This window comes from Dipteris shenzhenensis, chromosome 26 (genome assembly GCF_047967505.1).
Source record: "Dipteris shenzhenensis isolate YYH24624 ecotype China chromosome 26, Dip_SZ_1.0, whole genome shotgun sequence".
Classification (NCBI taxonomy): Eukaryota; Viridiplantae; Streptophyta; class Polypodiopsida; order Gleicheniales; family Dipteridaceae; genus Dipteris; species Dipteris shenzhenensis.
The window spans coordinates 22,215,259-22,233,877 of NC_141621.1; positions in this window are offsets into that span (position 1 = coordinate 22,215,259).

Consider the following 18,619-nt stretch of genomic DNA (forward strand, 5'->3'; position numbering starts at 1 on the left):
TGAATCCCACCTTTGTTGAGGTTTGTGCAAAGTATGGTGCCCATTGGATATGCTTTGGATGGTCGTAGTCACCACAAACTCTATTTTTTACCAAGTGTTATACAAACCATCAAAAAATAGTATCTAAGATGTGTTATTCGAACGTGCTCATACCGAATGGACACAATACTTTGCATGTGCATCAATCCCATCTATGTTGAGGCACGTTCAAGTATCATGGGCATCGGATATTATTTCAATGGTGGAAGTCGCCATAGACCCCATTTTTCCACCAAGCGCCATGCACACCATCAAAAAACACACTTCAAGTTGTGTTATTCGAGCGTGTACATACTCGATGGGCACCATACTTTGCATGTGTATTTTTTTACGGTTGTGAAAAACACTTGGTGAAAAATGGGATTTGTGGTGACTTCCACCATCCAAAGCATATCTATTGGGCATGATACTTTGCACATGTATCAATGTCGGTGGGATTGACATGCATGAAAAGTATCATTCCCATCGGGTATGTGCACATTTGACTAATACACTTCAAAGTGTGGGTGGGATTGACATGCATGCAAAGTATCATTCCCATCGGGTATGTGCACATTCGACTTATACACTCAAAGCGCATTTTTTGATGGTTGTTCATAAGACTTGGTGAAAAACGGGATGCCTACCCAATTTTAGTGGGGGAAAAGTGCAAAAGTACTCCATGGTTGCGGTATAGAAGAGATGACTATTAAAACAGAGGGTCAAGATGTGTGTATACCGAGCAACTCTTGGAAGGTCCCGAGTTGTTGTTGACCCAAGAATCTAGAAGTAGAAGATCCATTTCTATAGGATGTTGAATCTCGGTTAATGGAGTTCCAAGTAGCTACAGACATCAAGCATAAGTTGAGAGATGAACAAATTGCTAACTAGAACGATCTCTTTTTGAGCAATTTTACAGAAGACATTGAAGGAGAAAGGGAGATTTCTAAAGTACTAGTAACCATCACGTGTCTTAGAACTGAATAGTTAGTTCCAGAACCCACATAAGAGTTGACTCTAGGAACACAAGATCACCCAACTATGGTGGTGGTACGTGCCAATCTGTCTACCAAGCAATTCGGACAAGAATCTAGAAGTAGAAGATCCATTTCTATAGGATCCAATTCACCCAACGAGTTGTTGTTGACCCAAGAATCTAGAAGTAGAAGATTCATTTCTATAGGATGTTGAATCTCGGTTAATGGAGTTCCAAGTAGCTACAGACATCAAGCATAAGTTGAGAGATGAACAAATTGCTAACTAGAACGATCTCTTTCCAAGCAATTTTACAGAAGACATTGAAGGAGAAAGGGAGATTTCTAAAGTACTAGTAACCATCACGTGTCTCAGAACTGAATAGTTAGTTCCAGAACCCACATAAGAGTTGACTCTAGGAACACAAGATCACCCAACTATGGTGGTGGTACGTGCCAATCTGTCTACCAAGCAATTCGGACAGACAAGGGATTTATTTTTCTAGGTATAAGGATGTGTTTGCATGGAGCTACAAAGATTTGAGAGGAGTTCCTCCTAAAATATGTCAACATAAGATACCTTTAGTTCCACATGCTAAAATAATCTGGCAGCAAAGGTATAGAATGAATAGCAATTAAGCAAGCAACTTTTACAAGCTAGATTTATATATGCGATTGGCCGTAGTGAGACTGACTCGTTCCTGTTGTGGTTGTGCCTAAGAAAAATGGCAAACTTCGAGTCTATGTGGACTATCAAAAATTAAATGCTCAGATAGTTCCACATCCATATCCCATATCACTAATGGAATTTCGGATCAAATTGTCAGACATGAGATGTACTCATTTATGAATGGCTATAGTGGGTATAATCAGATTACATTAGCTCCAGAAGAACAATCAAAAACTGATTTTATTATTACAGAGCGGGGTGCTTATGCCACCAAATTGATGCCATGTGGATTGAGAAATGCCTCGTCAACTTTTCATAAGTTTGTGGTGGAAACCTTCAAAATTTACCTCAATGAGTTCATTGCAATTTACTTAAATGATTTCTATGTGTATTCCTTGGATATGATCAATTGGGATACCTTGAGAAGGTTTTTTTGAGATGCAAACAAGCAGGTATCTCTTTGAATCCTACTAAGAGTGTGTTCTATGTCAGAGTTGGTATACTACTCGGTCATGTTATTTGCCCAATCTAAGTCACAATGACCACCCAAGGAAGTGCCCGTACCGTAAGTGATGCCATAATCAAGAGTGCCCTTCACATACCTGAGCATCCGCATCCCTGCATTCGAATGATTCTCCTGGGGCTTACTAGAGAACCTGCTCAAAATGCCAACAACAAAATTAATGTCCGGTCTGGTGTTGCACAAATACATGAGACCGCCGACCAACTTCCTATATATCCCCATGTCTACTGGTGGTGAGGCATCCTCCATAGACAGCCTTGCATTTACCTCCATAGGTGTAGCTATCTTCTTGCACTCGGACATACCAACTGCCTTCAAGATCTCCCTTGCATATTTCTGCTGAGAGATGATCTTGCCTAGCTCTTGCCAGACTTCAATCCCCAAACAGTAGTGCATCAAGCCTAAGTCTCTGCTGTCACCTCAAACTCTGTACTCAACGCCTTTCTAGTCTGCCACATCATGTCTTCATAGTCACCTGTAATAAAGAGATCATCCACGTATAGAACAATAATAGAAGATTTTCCACCTTTCCTATACACATATAAGTTAGCATTTGAGGCACATCTTTTGAAGTTTAATTTATGAAAGAATTTGTCTATCTGTTGCTTGGTACCATGCTCTTGGGGCTTGTTTCAGCCCGTATAGAGCCTTCTTCAGCTTACATACCTTGTTCTCAGAATGGGGGGCCTCAAACCCAAGTGGCTGAGCCATGTACACCTCCTCCTTGAGGTCACCATTCAAGAATGCTGATTTAACATCCATTTGATAAACTGGCCACTTTTTATGAGCAACCACCGATAGTACTGTGCGAATAGTGGTCATTCTGGTAGTCGGAGCAAAAGATTCCTGAAAATCAAACCCTTCAACTTGCAAAAATCCTTGTGCAACCAATCTGGCTTTGTACTTTCCCAAAGTCCCATCAGCCTTGTACTTTACCTTCCAAACCCACTTGATGCCAATAACCTTTCTATTAGGTGGTCGATCTACCAGCTCCCAAGTTTCATTCTTCATGATGCTGTCATATTCTACTTGCATAGCATTTTTTCAATCTCGGTCTACAAATGCTTTTTCCAAACTCACAGGCTCCTTTACTTCTGCAATAATCTCAGCCATCAAGGCCATATTGACTATGTGAGCAGAAGCCCTCCTTTGCTCCTCGATTCTCTGAGACTGCCTTGGTCCATCGGCATGCTGTGTTGGTGACTTATACCTTCATCATCTGATATTTCCTCCTCCTTTATCGCTCCTAGGATAGTGAATTACCTCTTCGCTTGATGATAAAGTGGAAGAGCTCTTCTCTGCCTCCACTGCATGTGGCTGCTCCCTGAACACCACATCGCAGCTCGCTATGATCTTCTTTGCCTCTCGGTCATACAACTTATAGGCTTTCTTCTCATCACAATAGCCTAAGAAGATACATTTGGTGCTTTTTGGTTGTAGCTTGTTTCTCTCTTTATCTGGTACGTGTGCATAGCATTCACACCCAAACGTTCTAAAGTGGGAGACAGATGGCTTCTTACCGCTGTAAGCCTCATGTGGTGTTTTACCTTTGAGTGCCTTTGTATAGCTGCGATTAAGGATGTAAACCACAGTATTGACAACCTCAGCCCAAAAGTGGTTTGGCAGTCCAGCACCTTTCAACATACACCTCCCCATCTCCACAGTGGTCTGCATTTGGCATTAGACAACCAAATTTTGTTGAGGCATATGTGGTGTCCTCGTTTGTCGCTTGATCCCTTTGCTCTTGCAAAAATCTCCAAATTCTGTAGAAACAAACTCACCACCACCATCTGATCTGATTTTCTTCACTTTTCTCCCTGTTTTATTTTCAACAAGCTCTAGCCATTCTTTCAATTTACCACCAAAAGCTTGAGCCTTTTCGCAAAGAAAGTACACCCACATCTTCCTACTATAGTCGTCAACAATCAATAAAAAATGTGAAGATCCCCCCAAGGCCTGCGTAGGCATCTTACCACACAAGTCAACATGCACCAACTCTAGAGGAGCATTTGCTCTATTCTTGCTTTCTTGTGGAAATGCCTTTCTCTGTTGCTTGCCCATCATGCAAGCTTCACATGGTTCTTTGATTTCTGCTACTGCAGGTAAGTGAGAAACCATACCTTGCTTCTGCATCTCCTTCAGCACTGCAAATCCGATGTGGCCGAATCTTTTGTGTCAAAGTCTGCTTGTGCCACTCCAGCAGTGGCCATAAGAGCACCTAGCTCATACAGGTTGTTTCTCCTTACTCCTGTGCCAACAAGATTGCCAGCACTATCCAAAATTTTTACTCTTGTCTTGTTGAACCTCACCTCATGGTCAAGGTCAGTTATGGAAGCAACTGATAGAAAATTTCTCTTGATTTGTGGAACATACAACGTTTCTTAACATCTCCATTTATAGAAACAAATGAAACCGTACCTGTACCCTCAACAGGGCATTTTGTGTTATTTCCAACCGTCATGGTGATGGGTTCCTATAGAGGCTACATGGAATAATATAGACACTTCTTGCAGGTCATGTGACGGGAGGCACCACTATCCAACACCCATGAATCAGTGGTTGATGCTTCTTGAACTGAGGAACACTCTTCCTCAATGGCCAAAAATAGATCCAACTCTGCTTTCACTGTGTTAGCTATCTCTTTCCCCTTAGCTGTGTTCTTCAGGGTACCATTCTTTTCATCTGCTTTCTTGACCCGGCAATCTGCAATCACATGGCCCTTCTTCTTGCAGTAGAAGCATTCTCCCTGAAACTTCTTCTTGCCACCCTTCTTCTTTTTGTCACCACTAGTAGAGGACTCACCTTTGGTGGAGGAACCACCTTTGCCTTTCGTAGTGGCAAAGAATGCAACATCCCCATTGCCATCTGGAGCTTTAAGCCTCAATTCCTCCTCCATAAGTAAAGCACAGAACTCCTCAAATGACAATGGTTGGGGTCTCACCTGAGTGTTAAGCGCTGTTACCAGTCCATCAAACCTTGGTGGACATATCCAGAGACACCGCTGAGCTAGCTCTTCGCTAGTCTTTTCTATCCCAGCACCAACCATCTCGTCACGCAAATTTTCGATTCGGGTTATGAACGCCTCCGCTATCTCTCCTTCATTAAACTTCTCAGCTGTGTGAGCTGATTCTCCAGGTTTTGGATCCTTGTCTGATTCTGCGTTTCATACTGACTCTTCAATATGTTCCAAGCCACAGTTGCCTTAGATGTATGTTAAATCAAGGTCAAAACACTATCAGTAGTACTTGTAACCAGGGCACACAGAGCATCTACGTTCTTGCATTTCCAAGCTCATAGAAGGTCGACATTAGGAGGTATCGTACTCCCTGGATTCACTGGGTCGGGGGTTCCTTGTGGTTCCGGGTCACAATACTGTCTCGAAAAGCTCATACGAATACAAAATAGCAATGATTTTAAACTTCCACAAAGTGTAGTTTGTACCATCTAGCTTGCCTTCAATGAAGGCTGATGGGCAAATCCTCAACACCTAGATTGTTGGTGCAGTTGATGCAGTTACAGCTGTTGCTGAACTTGAGTCGCTTCCTATTGCCATCACTCCGTATGCTATTGAAGCCCTCGCCTCTCTTCTACTCTTTGATCCTTAGAGCCACCTGGGCTCTGATACCATGTTAAATTACAGGGCGTAGCGAAACAGAAACTGAACAAAGAATAGAGAGTACACAACAAACTGGAGATGAACAAAATTTTCCTTCAATACTGATGTAGTATAGATGATGGCTCCATCCACCCATGCGCTCCCACAGTGGAGCTTAGATGGCGATCCAGACATATACTAGGTGAAGAGCTACTAGCTGGAAGATCTCTGCTAGAAGATCTTATCTGAACTAATCTAATGCAATGGACTGGGGAGGTCACCTCTTTATAGCTATGAGGGTGGTAGTCGGATCAACGTAGTCGGTGGAACCGACCAGTCAACCTAGTCAATGGAGCTGACTAGTCATCCATGGAATATTCAGGGAATATTCCCTATACCATTGCCTCAAGGGATGGTCTCATTGATAGACCTCATCTAACATGCAAGTCAGGATCCATCGTGTCTTGGGCCCACACATGGCTTCTCCTCATATGGGGGCCTTACAACTTGAGCACCTTGGACCATTGCTGGTTACCAGGAGGGTGGGGCATTGAGCATATCTAACATTGGGTATTATTCTAGCTCAGTCGGATGGTCGATTGGACTATCCACTAAATTATGGTAGCAGGTTGCTAATGCATACTGAGTCAAACTATAGCACTATTGAGTGAGAAGCTTTGGGGATGATTTTTAGTGTACAGAAACTAAGGCATTATTTACTAAAAAATCCCTTTGTATTCTATGTGGATCATCAAGCTTTACTATATCTTATTACCAAGACTATCATTCAAGGTTGGCTTGTTCATTGGATGCTTTTGCTGTAGGAGTTCAACTTCAAAATTATTCATAAACCAGGCAAGATCAATGTGGGAGCTGATTGTTTGTCCGGGTCGCCAACACCCGAGCAAACACATGGAGTTGACATGGAATTGCCAGATGCTGACTTGTTTGCAATTGATTATTGTGAGAATGAATATGCCGAGTTGGTAGATTACCTATCTAAAGGCACATTCCCTGACACTATGCCTCAAAATAAGAGCAGGCAACTCACTCTCAAGGCATGGAAATACACTCTTATTGGTGGGCGGCTCTATTAAAGGTGTGCATATGGGATTCTTTGCCAATGGGTGTTACGCCGTGAACATGTAGTGCTGTTGCAAGAGGCTCACCCGAGTCCATTAGGAGGGCACTTTAAAGGCAAACTAGCGACTTGAAAAGTCTTACAAGTAGGATTATGGTGGGATACACTATTCAAAGATGCTCAAACTAGATGTATGCAATGTGATGTGTGTCAATGTGCTGGACAGTTATTAGCTAATCATTCTATACCTTTGCAATGAACCCAACCATGGGAAGCCTTTCAATGTTGGGGTTTAGATTTTGTTGGTCCTTTTAGACCCACAAAGCCACTGAAGACAAGTCTATACTCATCGCCACGGACTATGCTACTAAGTGAGCAGAAGCTAAGGCACTTCGAGACAATTCGGCTCAGAGCACAGCTAAGTTTGTCTATGAAATATCATATGCAGAGATGGATTTGTCAGTGATCAAGGTAACATTTCCTCAATGATGTAATGCAATGCTTAAATAGGAATTCAAGATCATGCATATAGTCTCCAGTACTTACTATGCTCATGGTAATGGCAAAGCCGAGTCCACTAACAAAACATTGGAACTCATTCTCACTAAAATAGTGCAGTCTACTAAAGGTGAATGCAATACCAAGCTCCACTTTGCTTTGTGGGCTTATCATACTGCTTACAAGGTAAGGACAAACCTTACACCTTTTTGAATGGCCTTTGTCTTGGAGGCAGTTGTTCCTTTGGAGTTTGTAGTTTTGAGTCTTTGCATTGCTGTCGAGCATCATTTAGATGATTAAGAGGCAATCAAGGGGTAATTGCATTAGCTAAGCCACTTGAATGAGTTATGCCTCCGAGCTACCTGGCCACAGGTGGTGATACAGTACAGAAGGAAAGCCTGGCATGATCGACATATTGTACCTAAGCATCTAAAAAAGTACATGCTCGTGTTGCTTTGCACTGCTAAGTTGGGGCCTATCAAAACCAATTTTAAGCTGGTATGGAATGGACCCTACTGGTTGGTAGAAGTTTTTTATAAGGGGACAGTGCAACTCGCAGACCTGGAAGGAAATGTGTTTTCCGAGTTGTATAATGGAATCAAAGAAAAGCAATACCAAGTATCGAGTTCTTCAGACATATGGAACTTAGAAATAAATCACTCGGTTGATAATGCCTTGGTGAATTTTTCACAAGACAGCATGCCAGCTAGCTGTTTAATTGTGGTGGACCAAATGCATCATGTTCTGCCATGTGACATGATTAATGTTAAGGGCTTATTAATGCAGAGTCATCATGCTAAAGCAAGGGAGGCTCATGTAACCATTGATTTGACATGACCTATAGATGCAAATTCCGATCGACCACATTTGGTCAAGAACTCTACTATTCAGATTCAATTGCACACTCAGTATCCGTCATCGTCATCATCTTTATCATCTCCATTAGCTATCTCTCAGCTCTTCTGTGCTTTCATTTTTTCACTTTCGTTTGTTCCTTTGAGCTTCCTATCCCCTTCAAGCCAATTAGTTCTTCACCTATAGTTTTCCCCATAGCCTTCTTTCTCTGTATCTAGCCTCATCATTTTTGTCATGATGGCGGATCATCAAGTTTGATAGAAGAGGAAGTGTAGCTCTTGCATCTCTCCTCTGCACCGCATCGAAGATTTCTCCAATGACATTCTTACTGGCATTTTAGCATCAAACTGACTCCTAAAGCTCGCTCAGCTATCGTGGAAAGACATCTATGAGATGAGCCTTTGGTCGAAGAGATCTTGGACTCCTATGATGAGGAAGACCATAGCCTCATCATCAACAAAATGCATGCTCGGATCATCTCTGAGCCCTTGAAGAAGGTGTTTCGATTGAAACAGTGTTCCAATCCCAAGAATTTGGAAGACACCAAATGTTGCGATGCATTTTTTGAAGTGGGCAGCTATTCATCGTCGCAGGGATACCTCTTCAACAAGGCGAGAGATGAAGGGTTGAAGGCAACTTGTAGGTTCCTGTTTGAGTTCGTCGGACTTAAGAAGAGTTTGGGATACATCTCTTGACCATATGTGGCTCAAGTAGTTAACGTGATGGATGATCGGCTCCTTGTTGACTGGTTTTCAATTTTTGAGAAGGCATTCGAAAACCAGCTCCAAGCAATTAGTAACGGTCAAACACATTATAAGCTCAGTCCTCATCTCTACATGCTCTATCATCACTTAATGTCCAAGCAGGTACCCTATTGGGCACACTACCATCTGGTAGACCGAGGCCACCTAGAGAAGGGCCATCAGGGTTAGCGGGCAGAGGAGGAATAGGGTGACCAAGAGAAGTAGGATAAAGAATAGAAGGGTGAAGAGCAAGATCGGGTGCCGAAAGGTGAAGAGGAGCATAACATGAAACAGTAAGATGAATAGGGAGAAGGGGCTCGAGAAGATGAGCAGGAGTAGTAGGATAACCAAGATAAGGACTAGGAGCTGGAGCAGTAGGATGGCCAAGCAAATGCAAAATAGGATGAAGAGAAGCTAGAGAGGAACAGTGAGAAGGGCACCCCTAAGAACATGAGAAATTGGAGGGGAACAACCAATGGGACACCTCCAAAGTAAAGGGGATGGATGAAAGTGGGGCAACAGTGGAACAGGAACCGCCAAAAGAATAGGGAGTCCACAGAGTGAAGCCGAGCCTGTGTATTGAGTTGAGCAAATGGGGGATGGCTCATCACTCGGTCCTCTTACTTTGCCACAACTCCCTGCACCTCTTCATATCTTGGACCCATAGAGCCATTTCCTCTCGACTCGATGCTCATTAAGGATGAGCATCAGCACCCACTATCAAAGAAAGTCACTAGCAGGTGTTGAGAGAGAACATGGTCTATGTAGCATAGTCTTTGAACATCTAATCAACCATTTGATCCCCCCCTAGGTACTGGATCATAATTTGTTCTTACAGGCTAAGTACCGAGAGTTCTTTGAAGAGCAAACAGCCAACTTGCGTAGGGCTGAAAGTGACCTGGGTGTAGAGTGTAGTCTTTGAAGGAGTTTGAAAGCAAACATGCAGTTCATGATGACCTAGTCCATGGGCACACATAGCTGTAGTATGTGCATACAAAATTGCAGACGGACCACATCAATCTTCAGTGCAAGGTCAAACACCTGAAGGACCACACGAACAAGGCTGGGTGCAATGTTGTAACCATTGCCATAGTGAAGAATGTAAGAATTCAACACACCCTGTGCAAGCTACAACAATAGCTCTCAAACAACAAATAGTAGCAAGCGACTCAAGAGGAACTAGAGCAGGAGAATGTGCATGTAAGGAAGGTGGTCACAAAAGGGCAAGTTTTAAGGGAGGAGAAGATGCAATTACAAGCCAAGCTGGATAGGTTTTAGCAACTTCCACAACTCATTCATTTCCTCCAAGTGCGCGATGAACATCCTAGTAACCTGCCTCATAGACAACCACTAGACAATGATGGAGCTAATGGACAAATTGGTGGACTCAAGCAATCTATTCCGAGTGAGCAGGAAGGTACTCAACCCAACATTCTTCACTCTAGCGAGGTACCTCATGAACAAAGGGGCCAAAAGGGGTCACAGCCCAAACTCTACTAATGTTGTACTCAAGTTAGGTAACACGTACTGAGCAGGCGATAAAATGGACTGTAATTTTGATGCGTCAATGTAAATCTAAGTTTTGGTAGAGTTATCAAATAAAATGGATTGCAATTTTGATGCGTCAATGTAGATCTAAGTTTTGGTAGAGTTATCAGATAAGAAGGTGCAGAGGGAGTAGATAGTAGATGCCGAATCGATTTTGCTGGCTAAGGGTCTCCCAGTTGCTGTAGCTACCATGAAATTTTTACGGCGTGTTCTAGGTAAGAAGGAGATGTCCATCCGTTATAAGGTTTATCGATAGCCAGTAGTAGTTGGAGTGTTTACTACACCCTCCAAGCACCAAGAAATTTTGGAGCCTATATGGTCGGTATGTATCCGGTTTCCAGGTCAAGGCCACTTGATAGCGTAAAGGGGTGACTATATCTGTGAATGTGTGAAATACGTCATCATGACATGTAATCACAAGAAAATCCATGTGATTACATGAATATGCAACAATCCTTGTTGCAAGGTCTTGCAGCTTACTCTTTGAACTTCCAACAATGTTTCAAAAAATAGCCCTCACCGTGGCTGCTACAACTTGCTCTACCATGGCTGCTCTCTACATCCTTCCTAGCATGGGAGCTTCCTCATTGTCTTCTCCACCCCAGCTGCTCTTTGCCCCATCCTTCTTAAGAATGACAAAAGTGGAGAGAGGAGGAGGAGAAGGAGACAAAGAGGTAATTGGCAAGTTACATAGCAAACCATAAGAAGAAGCATATAAAAGACGATGAATGGAGGAATGGTGGTGGACCACAGCACAGGATTACAGATAAGAATTCAAAGGCCTCAATAGGCAAGGCAACAACAATAGCAATAGCAATAACCGCCATGGTGTAATAACACTAAAGATTTTCCACGAGCCAAAAATCTTTGTTGAATTTGAAGAAGAAAGCATGACTTGGCAGAGATGGAGGTGGGGGTGGGGGTGGGGGTGGGGGTGGGGGTGGGGGAGGAGGTGGAGGTGGAGGTGGAGGTGGAGGTGGAGGTGGAGGTGGAGGTGGAGGTGGAGGTGGAGGTGGAGGTGGTAGAGGTGAAGGTGGAGGTGGAGGTGGAGGTGGAGGTGGAGGTGGAGGTGGAGGTGGAGGTGGAGGTGGAGGTGGTAGAGGTGGAGGTGGAGGTGGAGGTGGAGGTGGAGGTGGAGGTGGAGGTGGTGGAGGTGGTGGAGGTAGTGGTGGTGGAGGTGGTGCAGGTGAAGGACCCCCTAGAGGGAGGCACCATAAAAAGCCAAGAATGACACTCTTTTGGAGATCAAGAACTATCAAAAGAGCATAGATCCTCTAATTAAGAGATCTCCATTCTTTTGATTGGTTAAAGAGATCATGCAAGAATACAAGGGTGACCTCCAAATTCAATAAATCACTCTGGCCGCCCTACAAGAGGCATGCAAAATGGCTTTGGTACCTTCTTGAGGACACAAACTTGTGTGCAGACCCTGCCAAGAGGGTTATGATCATGAGAAAAGACATGCAACTTGCAAGGCGCATGAGAGGTGACCCAACCTTTAGCCCATAAATAAATTTGGTGAGCCATCTCATGATTTCGGGGGTTGTAATGGTTAAGGACACCAAGTTTTGTGGTCATGTGTCATCATTGTGGTGAAATAAGCCATCTTGCAAAAAGATTTCAAGAAGCCACGTGAAGGAGGCAACTTTGTAAGCTCATCAAATGACACCTTTGATGGAACTCCAAGTGAAAGAGGAACATGCATCTTGTACATTGGCATTTTCATGCCGCATGCTAGGTAATCGTTTATGCAATGCTCAACATGTAAGTTTCACATGTTGGCATTGAGAGGGGATGTTGGAAATCCCTTTCTGGTAGAAGTAAGAGAGTGCATGGGTGAGTGGGTGTTGGCAAGCCAATGAGATGCAAGCTAAGGATTAAGGGATGAGGACCCTAATCCTTATTTTTGTATAAGAACACATACATTTAGAATATGCAGTGTGGAATGAAATCGAATCTAGAAGTTGGATAAGCTCTTGGACTCTCTCTCTCCCCTTCTCATGTTTTGTTTCCCTATAGATCTCTTTCTGCCTTCTAGAGCTTCCACTATTTTATCTCCGTTGAGCATTTCGATCCTATTTTTTTACAATGGGCACACTAGAAGATAATCATGTTCTCACAACTCTCTATACTCAGAATGAAGGAAAAATTAATTTATACTCAAGTTCATAAAAATTAATGAACTCTAATTTTTTATGAAGGAACCTTCTAATTAATTTTTTATGAAGGAAATTTTAGAAAATAACAATAAGTTGGGCTAAGTTCTACACTATGTGAGGTATCTTCCTATAAATTGAGATGGCCATATGATATAAAGTGAGGGAGATGTAATTGATTTCATATGAAAATGTGTACTTGTTTAAATCTAAGACAGGAGCTTGTATACCCAAAATGTGCACAGGGAAACAAGGATTTATATATCTCTGATGAAGTTTTTTGTGCACAATATAATGTTTCATTAAAAGACTACAAAATGATATTCCTTAGGCAACTAGGTGAGATTAGGCACTTTAGTATGCAAAAACCTTACAAGTTTTCCTATTTTCCCCTTAAAATAGTCCAAGCAATGAATCTCAGTCTCATCTCAGTAGGATACCCTTAGCTTGCAACCACCCTAGTTTGTGAAGGGAGAAACATGGAAAGATGGTGAGTCACTTTAAGGAACGGCTTAGGAAAATTTAAATCAAACTACACATTGAGGGAGCAAAGCAATACCAAATCAAATTGCATGTAGAGGAGAAAGAAAAATGATACCAAAGCAAAAGTGCATGCTCAGAGGGGAAAGCGATGATAAAAAAGTCTAATGGGATGTGAAAGAAAAGGACTTCAAAGAGGGGAAAGGAAACTAATACCAAGTTAAAGTGCATGCTCAAGGGGGCAAAGGCAAGAGCATGGAGTCTAGTGGAATGAGGGAGAAATTTACTGTTTCAAAGAAGTGATACGGTAGGTTATTTATTTAGAATTTACATGAATGAGCATTGTGAAATTTGTAGTTTGCCTCCTCTCGTAATACATCTCACCAAACTAGACTTCTTGGTCATTCCAAGGCAAGTGCAACATGGCCTAAATGTTTGTAAAAAAATCAAAAGGTACAATGCATGCTAGCAAGTTTGATGCTTTGGATTATGAAATGCTGACATCTTTGACATGTTCTACAAGTCCCATTGCAAGGAAATGCATGGAAAGGAAACAATGTAAAATGATAAATAATATTAGATTGATTCAAAGAGCATTGCACATGTATTATTGAATATTTTCTATTACATCCATTCTAGGGTGAATCAAGCTACAAATAGCAACAAAGTTTTACGTTTTAAGACTATTTGTAGTAGCTCCATAAGTGTGGAGTCCCTTTCTTCACATCTTTCTAGTTGCCCATAAAACTAGATGGAGCATGCCCTTAAATGTGTAGATGCAATTTTAGTGCAATAGTGCATACCATGTAAACCATACCAAATTTTATTAAATTGGTTGTCTCCTATAGCTATGAGAAAGCTCAAGTAATGATCTTCTGAATGAACACTTGCTTGCATGTATATGTAGAACAAGTTTTTAATGTTTTTAAATAAATTATTATATCATACATAGTAGAGGATACATACTTCCTAAGCAAAATAATAGTGTCACGGTTTAATGATCTTATTCAAGAAGGAAATTCTATAATACTTTAGTATAATGCTCAACTTTGGATGTGTAGATTAGTTTAGATACCAAATTTTGTCAAATTTTATTGAGCAACACATAAGTTATGGTTCAAACCAATTACCTGTATGGAATATATTCCCTAAACCTCAAAATATGGCTCTACCAAATCATGGCCTAGAAGAAACCACACAGATTATATGTCTTAGTATAGTGAACCACATAGATGCTATGTAGGGAAGGTTAAGTGAAACACATAGATGTTGTAGGTTAGGTTAACTATCACTAACCTAAAATTAAAGTAGTAGCTATCTTTGAGCACTTACAATTGGATGCTCCACTACTTGATGAACAAAAACAAGTTGTTTATCTACAAAGTCTATTGCATTGGGTAAGGTATTAATTGTAGTAGATGGGCATGGTGACATTCCTCTCAAGAATTAAAGGAAGCGGCTACTCTAAATATATGTTCAACTTAATTTGGTATCATGCTGATGTAGAAGAGGTATTAGATTTCATAACATGGAATGTAGAGATTTGCATGCATTTGCCATTTGTAATAATGCTTTATTTGAACAAAAATATGCCTAGCACTTGGCTCTCATTGAATGTCATGATGATGCCTAATGAATAATGCTCAACTATGACATAATCAAGGTTCTTGTTTTGACCTTGGTACCGATTCATGTTTTGTGTAATGAAGGCCAAAATTGCATCAAGTTAGTGAGGATAGGACTAATTTTACTAGAGAATACATGTACAAAGAATCAATAAGGATACCATTAGATGTTCTTCCCTTATTGACACAAATGATGGAATATCATAGTCAACAAAAACAACTACCACAAATGATGAAATGCTTTAGTTCAAAAACAAAATTGGCCATGTAGATCAAGCTGTTGAGAGTACTACATTAGGAGTGAAACAAAAGTGAAACTCCCCTGACTAGCCTTTTTGTCTCCTTCTCTTTGCTTGCCACTTGGACAAAACGTAAAACCTCTAATACAGACCGTAGGTGTAACGATTGTATTTTCTATGCAAATGAAGATGTCTATAAATTAAAAATTACATTAGCAAAGTGTTGTACTTGTGGCATCAGAAATCCTCAATAATGATGAAATCTGGTCTCTTTTCAACTTAAATCTTGTTTTAAAATTTGCATTGTTGCTTATGGCTGGTATTCAAATAACATTATCTATCAATGCTATCTTTATTTTGTTTGTTTTTATGAATCAACATCAAAATTTGTTCATTTTTTTTTGTATGTACTGCTGCTTGGGCCCAGGCATGTTGATTTGCATTTAAAATGCAGCCTTACACTTTGTCACTAACTATCTTTTAAGGGGAGCCATGTCATCTAAAAACATGTTCCATGAATTGATTGGCTGCCCAAAAACAAATCTTAAGACACCTTGTCACACTAACTATCATTTGAGGGTGACCATGCCATCTAAAAATATATTCCATGGCTAGATTGGCTACTTAAGAAGTAGTGTAAGTGGTTTTTGCTCCCCTTTTTCCATTGAATCATTGAACCCTCTTTTCCAATATGTTATTGAGGGTTATGATAAGTAATCTCCCATGCAACATGAGGCTAGACATTGTAAATACATTTCATGAAAAATGTAACTAATCTATCCCTCATGAAATATTTTGAAAAATAATGAGACAAGGTCATAATAAGGATAATGGAATGAAAGTGTTTGCCAACAAGAAGGTTTGTTTATGGGTTGACTCCAAGGGAATTATTTTCTAATTATTCTCTTGTGTTTGGAGTCAATCCATAAACAAAAATAGACCTCTTCTTGGCCAAAACTTTCACCCCATTATCCTTTCATCCTTCTCTCATTAAGTTTCAAATATTCAATGGGGGTTAATCTTACATTTTCTTAAGAATGACTAGGTCTCCAAAAGGAGTAGTTATTAAATGGTTTTGGTTATCACATAATTTAATTTTTAATGATTATCTCAATATTTATAGATACATGTCAATGCAATATCTTTCTAGTAGTACCCTCATATCTAGGCACATATACACATGAGGCAGTTCAATGTGAATACTTTATACCTCACCTATATTAAGATTTGACTAGGATTATTCTACTATAGCCCCAAGTTTGTGTTTGTGCAGATGACGATTTTGTTTTTGGTTCAACCTTTTGGATAGCTTCGAAACAATATTCCTTTTCATCTCCTCATATATGATGTAGTTTATTATATGTAGATATAGTAGCTTTTGATCATGCACATAATGTCACCATGTTAACAAGGACTTGTGTCATTAAAAGAAAGAATCTTTGAAGTGGACATGCTTGCAATAAATTTTAGACATATACTCTATGTGAGGTTACTGTACAAGAGATACTGACCTGGTTGTGCGTATAAACCATTCAACAAGGCACTCTTTAATTGGGAAAGGTCTCTTGATTTGACTCCATTGTATGACATGAGAGTAATAGGGAACCTACGTGAATGTTGGAATTTTTAATGCTTTTTTATGACTCGCCCACTCTATCAATTCCCTATTCTATAGTACCTATATTGGGTACTATTTGTCAAAATTAAACGTAGTGGGCACCCAAACATGGGTGGGTACAAGCTCATCATGATTTTACTACTAGGGGAGCTACTTGTACTAGGAGTGGAGCTACACCTGAGGGTACTAGTTCATGCCCTTGTATATGGGTGTAGTTGTAACTTCAAGCCAATAGCTTTATGCATAGATGGGATGAGATGGGAGTGATCTAGTGTGGGTGTAGCTCCACTCATAGTACAAGTAGCTCCACTTTCATATACACATCATGCCCGTGTATATGGTGTGGTTAAAACTTCATGCCCTTAATGCTAATTGTGTAAGGCATGTGATGCTATAGCTTTATATAGAGATGGGATAAGATCTAAATGAAACTAATGTCAAGTAAGTAAGGCATGATATGAAGAAGCAAAGGGGGGGGGGGGGGAGAGAGAGAGTATTATAAAGGCCGAAAGGTCTATGAGACTAAAGAAACCAGAATCAATTAAGGACTTAAAGTCCATCCTAGTGTCTTAGAAGACTTTCAATTATGGACCAAGTGTCTCCACCTCTATATTGGTGTCTTAGCAAGTTTGAAATCTTTAATAAGGGCAGTGCCTTCATGATATGCTGCCCAATTGCCATTCTTTAGAGCTTCTCATACTTTTTTGAAGCTCATTAACCTTCATCGTAAACTATTAAGGGGTAAAATCTTCAACTATCCGTATCTTGGCACCTTTCATGGCCTTTGTTTAGCGAAAACTTGCTAACCTATCCTCTCGATCATGGCCTTTGTTTAGCGAAAAATTGCTAACCTATCCTCTCGTGCCTTGAATGTGATTCATGATTTTGTGGTGTGCATCGGAATGCCTCAACTACTATAGTGTCCCAAGTGATCATGGGCATGCAGTTCTCATACACTCTTTTGTTTTGGGTGAAACCACTTATTCAAATAATTAATGATACATCATCATGCCAATGAGCTTTGGTGGCGGTTGAATAAACTTTTTAAATGGCAGACAAGATGCCTGCGTACCATCTAGAAGAATGGGCTTCCTCTTAAGAAAAAGGTGTTCATATGGCAGTGTTTGCTTGTGGTTCTACTAGTGGGGACCATACTGGCCCGCCGTCGCATAGCAGCTGCATATTGTTTGTGTTGCTCTTCTCCTAGATAAGCAGTCCTCCATCTCCTGTGGACATGTTCAACTACTAAGAATCTCCTTGCAACCCTCTTCGACGAACTTTGGATTCGCTTCCCTTCACATAGTTTTTCATTTTTGCAATTTTGGATTTTCGGGAGATTTTATTCCTCTCTCATTGACTACAGCCCTTTCTTCTTGTGAGATAGATTTACTGCATACTAGACCATCTGGTATGATAGAAACCATCGCATATCCTCTCATGCCCATGTAGATACTTATGTATTCTTCAGATGCTCTTTGCATACATCCCTATATGATGCTTATCATATGGGTGACATTTCTCTACATCTTTTAGAAGTGTTTTCCCACTGCTTCTAGATACCACACTTGGTGGCGGAGATTTGCATGCACTTCTCCCTCTCTCTCTCTCTCTCTCTCTCTCTCTCTCACACACACACACACACACACGCACGCACACACACACACTCACTCACACAGAGGTGTATGTTGGAACTCTAGTGTCCCAAGTCATCATGGGCATGGCATTTGTTTTGAGAGAGTGAGTGAGTGAGTGTGTGTGTGTGTGTTTGTGAGAGAGAGAGAGAGAGAGTGTGTGTGTGTGTGTTTGTGAGAGAGAGAGAGAGAGAGAGAGAGAGAGAGAGATTCTAGTAAACATGACAGTTTGGAGGTGGCTTAATGTGGACATGGTAGAAGCAAAGGAAGGTCGCTTCACTTTGTGGCGATATGATATGACATGAGAGAGAGAGAGAGAGAGAAAGAGAGAGAGAATTGAGCTTTTCATGAGGCGGGGGGACATG